General features: G+C 37.7%; 1 protein-coding gene across 1 annotated transcript in view; it reads left to right on the forward strand.

Annotated features, from left to right (window-relative positions):
- Positions 1–7,500, forward strand: part of LOC115227787 (ankyrin repeat domain-containing protein 46-like) — a 19,309-nt gene that overhangs the window by 457 nt on the left and 11,352 nt on the right. The window lies entirely within an intron of this gene.

Here is a 7,500-nt window from a genome sequence, read left to right on the forward strand (position 1 = left end):
TCTCTATTTACATACTATTTCTCTCTCTATCGTTCTCTCTATCTTTCTCTCTCTCTCTCTCTCTATCTACCTCGTTATCTTTCTATCTGTCTTTCTCTTTCTTTATCTATCTCCCTCTCTATCTATCTATCTCCCTATCTCTCTCTATCTATTTATCTCCTCTCTCTCTCTATCTATCTATCTATCTCCTCTCTCTCTAGCTATCTATCTCCCTCTCTCTCTCTCTATCTATTTATCTCCTCTCTCTCTATCTATTTATCTCCTCTCTCTCCATCTATCTATCTCCTCTCTCTCTCTCTAGCTATCTATCTCCCTCTCTCTCTCTCTATCTATTTATCTCCCTCTCTCTCTAGCTAGCTATCTCCTCTCTCTCTAGCTATCTATCTCTCTCTCTCTCTATCCATTTCCCCCTCTCTCTATCTATCTCCCTCTCTCTCTTTCTATCTCCCTCTCTGTCTATCTATCTCCCTCGCTACGGAAAATGGGATTTTTTGTAGCGGTGTCAAATGAAATTGTCACCCATGGTTATGACCCTAGTATCGATCTATTGCATTTCAATCTATTTTAGGGTTAGGTTTAGAGTTATGGTTAGGGTTAGGGTTGGAGGAAGGAGAAGGGTATCTTTTTTTCTTCACAAATGTAAATAAACCCAATCTGTTTCTTAAACGAGGGACATATTCATACAGCACGGAATGTTAAAATTGCTGAAATGCTCGAAATTAAAGTCGAAATATCTTACAACATATAGAATTTTCTCAATAGTAGAAGACACTTGCCCAAGGTGCCACGCAGTGGGACTGAACCCGGAACCATGTGGTTGGTAAGCAAGCTACTTACCACACAGCCACTCCTGCGCCTATTTATTTACATTTCTGAACAAAAAAGATACCCTTCCACCCACCCCTAACCCTAAAACAGATTGAAATGCAATAGATTGATACTAGGGTCATAATTATGGGTGACAATTTCATATGACACCGCTACAAAAAACTGCCGTTCAAACCGAAAAGATCCAAAAAATTATTTATTTTGTGTTTTATTTACTTTGCTAGGAAGTCGTTGTAGGATCGACTAGTCACGACTAGCTAGCACGGACACAAAATAAATAATTTTTTAAAGCAAAGTAAATAAAACTCAAAAACACAAAGAAAAGATCGACTAGTCATGACTAGCTAATGCGAGTGCGCGCACCGGGACCACTGTTCTCAAGTAGTACCCCATGGTTTTTATGAAATGAACTATTTTGACTTTCTTCTTTTTTTTGTGTTTGAGGGGAATAAAAAAATCTTTTTAGTCAATTGATATTTTATTTAGGTTTTTAGTCGCACGACACACTTTAGAATTCTTAATCAATTATACAAACCTTCTTGATAAGCCATTCTGTATATCTGTATTTTTATTTGCATGTATATTTTTTACCTACTGTATTTTTTTTATATATGTATTCTTTTTATATGTTTAAAGGCCAGGGTAGTATTTAGATATGATCAAATGTTTGATAAGAGACGGTGTTATGTATAAAGTTGTTGACTCGAATTTCATGTTTCTTCTCTGATCGATGTTTCTTTATCTCTCTCTGTCTCAATTACACTTGAGCACTTCCTTTTTGCAGCCTTATAAACCCTCTTTATCTCTATAAAAAGCGGCAAAAATTATATATGTGTGTGTGTATATGTGTGTGTGTGTATATGTGTGTGTGTATATAATCAGAGGTGAAAGGTTCAAATCTAGTCCCCAGATTCAAGAGGTCGTAACGTAATCCCTTTAGTCAGCTGATAGAAACGATTTATCTAAATTAAGAGAGGACATCATCTGTGACATTGCCAATTTGTTATCTCTCTGGCAGTCATACAAAATGTACCAGTCAAATACTGGGGTAAAAATCAATCCATTAACACCAGTCCAATATAATCAGCATATTACGTTCATTTCTCCAAGTTTGTATGTGTCAGACGACTCCTCCCACAGTCGTTGTGGTTGTTGTTGGTCAGGTTTAATCGCTTGTTTTCTTCACTTGAATTCCAGGCACTTCTTTATCCAAATTTCTTTTACCATATCCCTTCTAAATCTATACTATATTGTGCACTATCACAGATTCTTCTGAGACCCAGTTTTCCCTAACCCCAGGTTTTCAACACATTAACATTACATTTCTAGTGAAATATGCTCACCTCATTTCTTACCAGTTTTCATGCATCCTCTACATTAAATGCATCATTGCACTTTACAAATACACATCATGCAATCTCTCCTTCGTTTGGAGACAGAATCCCTTAGTTGTCAGTAGACATAACAGTTCCCTGTACATTTTCCATCACATTTTTCCTCTAAGCACTGCACTTTGAGAATAGACCTCCACCCACCCACTTCTAATTATGTCTCCTAGGTTAGAGAAACTATAGGTCTTTCATACTTGTTCTTACTACAAACTAATCCCGTGTATCTGCTACTTAAAAAGTCCTTCCCCAACCCTAACCCGTCCTCCCTGTAAACTTGCCTGTGATACCACTGCACCTATTGTGTTGTTTAGATAAACCATATAGAATTCCTATTAACCCCTTTTCTCTCCCCTGCATATAAATTGTGATAACTTTCCAGATGATGTAGATGTTGAGGATGCAGGGATTCTTTCAGGACCCAAGTGTTGTGTAGGTGTACGGTGTAGATGTTCTGTTATTGCTTACAAACTAAAACTTTTCTCATTGCTTTGTTTACTCTTGGGCCTCTCCTGTAGGAGATTCTTTTGAAATTGTGGCCTTCAGCCAGTGAAGTAATTCCTTTTTAGGAATCAGTATTCCAAAACTAACTTTTGAGCTGGTATCTTCTATAATATGTAATATGTACCTAACAGTGTTATATTTTTACTTTGTGCCGTTGAAGTCATTCCCCACTTTCGAGATATTTCTGAATTTTGATAATCTTTAATTATTTACTAATGATAGGAGGGACCACATCACAGATGACTATTTCACTCTTTGAATATGGGATGTTATCAAAACGACTGAAATTGAGTTCTCTGAAGGTCTCTTGGAGTAACGCATCCAGCTTCGGAATTTGGTGTGTCTCCAGGCCAAACGACTGCTTCTCTGCATTGAGAGGTCACAGCTGCTTCAATACTACCGGCATGTGATTAAAATGTCCCAGAAAAGAATCAAAAGAGGGATTCATCGAGCTGAGACAACTGACAAGAGACCTAGGGTTAAACCAAGAAAAATGTTTTGCATAAAACCCATTGTTTCAATCGGTTGTGCTTGGAAATCCTCTCAGAATGTCTAATCAAGGTTACTTTAGATAGGATCGTATAAAGGAGGTGCCTGAGGACTCTACCCCTATAACCTTCCTATGAAGAGAAGGCAAAGCATTTGAATGGATAGAGATGAAATGGTGTAACTATTGTTGGTTGTCTTTGTTGATTCTTGAGCTTTTCGTATACTGCTGCCCACACAAACACTTCTCCTGCCAGTTTTACCAGAAGATTTCTCATGTGTTACTTTCAATTTTATTCGATTTTAAAATGTTTTTCTCAATTCCAGCTTTTATTTCAACTTGTTTGTTATTTTTCTCAAAATCTTTAGAAACAGATAACAATGACTTCTAATTTCCGTGTTTCTTCAGTATTTCTTATTCGTCTATTCACGTAATTTCTTTGTCAAATCTATAATTTACAGTTCACAGGTTTTATATTATCGTTAATGCTTTTTCAATTATTTCCTGTTGCATCTTTTGCAGGAAGGGAATTAGAAATTACACAAGATGACCTGGAAATCATCAAGATTGACCATTCGTACAGCGTTATGGAACAAGGCTCTCAGATGCTGCTCAAATGGTTTCAAAGTTGGAATCCCTGAGATTGATCCTGCAAAAGAACACAAGCAACCCCAGCAGCAATAATAAGATCTTGGAAGCAGATGATAACGTAGCCTGTGTCATTCAATGGTCTTGTTAGCATCTAAATTCTTCAATAACCTAATGCAGCCTCTTGTCTTTTGTGTGAGAATATGTCCATGGAAATCGTGATGGTAGGAGTTGTTGATGAATTTGATAGGTACAGAGCTTCAATATCAACTGTATCTGAGCTTCTGCATATCTTTACTTCGCCAAGTATCCTGGTCAATAATGAATTCATTTACAAACTGCTGAAACTTCGATGCAAGCTGTGATTTTAGAATCTGAGTTTCCTCACATTTTGTTGTGAAATCATAAGTGGTTGCCACATGTCCATGTAATGCTGGCAGTTTGTTACTGTTATTGTTGTGTTTAGTGGTTCTTTCTTGCCTTTCACAGTTTCCTCATGGAAAAAGCTTGCTGTGTTGTTAACACAAGTATTATCATTTGTGCATTTGGCTGAGTGATTTTCTTTTAAAGGGTGAAACATTTCTTTCAACAACGTAACTTGCTGGCATGATTGTGTTTTTTCTGTCAAACTTGAGAATGTAAGCATTTCTTATTCCAATATTTTAATTTAGTCTCTTTGTGTAGCCTATCGAAAGATCTTCTCTGGCCTGTCTATAGAATTGGTGTAAGTCTTGGGTCAGGTCGAAAGTCCTCTCCTTTGCCTCCTCTCGTTGACTCAAATAAGCCCTGGAGATGTGGCTGTTATTTCTAGCAGGTTAAAATGTTTGGGAATGCTGTTGATGACACAACAATGAAAGTGTGTTAATGTGTTACTATTGCTTAATTCTGTTAGGAAGGGAGCAGGGGAAAACTGAAATTAAAAGAAAAATCAGAATCGTAATTTAATCTTGCTGCAGAAAATATAAGAATTTGAGAAAGAATTTCTTGGAAAATTACTTTGGATTTGAGGATGATATTGTCTCTAAAAATAAGGAATGGACACATTTGTTATCCTCAGTGGCAGAAGGGAAGATGAAAATAGTTAAATAAATAGATTGCTTATTATTAGTATTGTAGTAATATAGTATTGTAGATTGCTTATTATTCGGATATTAGTATTGTAGTATCTACGAGGTGGCGATCTGTCAGAAGGGTTAGAAAGTCAGACTAAACGCTTAGCGGCACTTGTCCGTCTATACGTTCTGAGTTCAAATTCCGCCGAGGGGTCAATAAATTAAGTACCAGTTTGCACTGGTGTCGATTTGTAATCGACTTCATCCGTTTGTTGTCTTGTTTGTCCCCTTGTGTATAGCCTCTTGTGGGTAGTAAAGAAATAGGTATTTCGTCTGCTGCTACTTTCTGAGTTTAAACTCCACCGAGGTCAACTTTGCCTTTTATCCTTCCGGGGTTGATAAATTAAGTACCTGTTGCGTACTGAAGTCGATCTAATCGATTGGCCCCACTCCCCAAAATTTCGGGACTTGCACCTAGACTAGAAAAGATTATCAGTAGTGTAGTGATTGAATTCAAATAATGCCGAAGTCAACTTAGTCTTTGATTCTTTCAGGGTCAATAAAGTAGGTACCAGTGTGTACTGGGGCGGAGGTAATTGGTTTCAAAGTTGCGATCCAGCGAAACGTACATTAAAAGAAGCTCTTTTAGAAACCGAATGTTTCACGGCGCTTCAATGTTTATTATCAGACTTCAGTTGAATTTCGTGTAAATATTGCTGTTGTTTAACCCCAAGTCTACCTTCACCACACACATACCTATGATTAAATGCCTTCCATCCAGGACCATCATGTTTTCCTTGTCTAATGTGTCATTCTTTAAGATGATAAGTGATGAATAGAGTAGGATCCGGCTACTAATTCTAGCAGATATATTTACCACATGGAGATCCCTTTATTTGTTTAGCTCCCTTTTTGTTGGAGATTAACTTTGGAAATAAAGATTGAAATTTCATTTGTTGTTGGCGTTGTTGTTGTAAGCCCCGGCATGTCCCTAAATACGTCCATTGTTATATAAACAGTTTAAATATCCTGTGGGATGTTCCCAAAAATGAAGAGTGTAATTCCATTTAGTGAAACATACTTAAAATGCATATTTGTTTTCAAGTAGAACCTCCTTGTTGACAGAATTGTCAGTAAATATACAGTTTCTATTTCTCACAGCCAATAGTTTTACATTAGGCTTCATCCAAACTCTAGAAAGTGAAACTTACAGCTGACCAGGGAGAAGAATTGTGTTGGAAGATATATTCCAATTTGTTTAAATGCCTGTCTCTGTGCCTTGTTGCATGTCAAGGGAAAGAGTGGTTCCACAGGAAATTGTTTGTATGGTAACTATGAATGGGAACTCCATTCCTTGACCCATTTGGAATCCCTGAGATTGATCCTGCAAAAGAACCACAAGCAACCCCAGCAGCAATAATAAGATCTTGGAAGCAGATGATAACGTAGCCTGTGTCATTGCAATGGTCTTGTTTAGCATCTAAATTCTTCAATAACCTAATGCAGCCTCTTGTCTTTTGTGTGAGAATATGTCCATGGAAATCGTGATGGTAGGAGTTTGTTGATGAATTTGATTAGGTACAGAGCTTCAATATCAACTGTATCTGAGCTTCTGCATATCTTTACTTCGCCAAGTATCCTGGTCAATAATGAATTCATTTACAAACTGTGATATTTCATTTGTTGGAGTAATAATGGGTCTGTTTGCAAGCCACATGGGGCTGTGAAATTATTTGCAAGACAACATCACATAAACTTGACAGGCCAAAGTTGTAAAGCAGGTTGATTTTGGATGCACCTAGACTTTGTTCGACAGAAGTATCACCATTTCCTGCATCAAAATGGTGATTAACAAACTCTTTTTCATCAGAATGACCTTTTGCAAGAAGTCTTAGATTAGTTCTATCTTCATTATTTCTACTCAATCCTCAAGAAATTATTTCTTTACTGCCTACAAAGGGCTAAACATAGAGGGGACAAACAAAGACAGGTCAAGGTATTAAGTCGATTACATCGACCCCAGTGCGTAACTGGTACTTAATTTATCGACCCCGAAAGGATGAAAGGCAAAGGTGACATCGGCGGTATTTGAACTCAGAACGTAACGTCAGACGACATACCGCTAAGTGTTTGGCCTGGCGTGCTAACGATTCTGCCAGCTCGCCGCCCTTGAGTGATAATATTATTAACAGAATTATCATTATAATGCTTTCAATGCACAGGGCCAGAAAGTTCGTGGGAGGGGGTAAGACAATTACCTCCGCCCCAGTACACACTGGTACCTACTTTATTGACCCTGAAAGAATCAAAGACTAAGTTGACTTCGGCATTATTTGAATTCAATCACTACACTACTGATAATCTTTTCTAGTCTAGGTGCAAGTCCCGAAATTTGGGGGAGTGGGGCCAATCGATTAGATCGACTTCAGTACGCAACAGGTACTTAATTTATCAACCCCGGAAGGTAAAAGGCAAAGTTGACCTCGGTGGATTTTAAACTCAGAAAGTAGCAGCAGACGAAATACCTATTTCTTTACTACCCACAAGAGGCTATACACAGAGGGGACAAACAAGGACAGACAAACGGATGAAGTCGATTACATCGACACCAGTGCAAACTGGTACTTAATTTATTGACCCCTCGGCGGAATTT

This window comes from Octopus sinensis, unplaced genomic scaffold, assembly GCF_006345805.1.
Source record: "Octopus sinensis unplaced genomic scaffold, ASM634580v1 Contig07147, whole genome shotgun sequence".
Classification (NCBI taxonomy): Eukaryota; Metazoa; Mollusca; class Cephalopoda; order Octopoda; family Octopodidae; genus Octopus; species Octopus sinensis.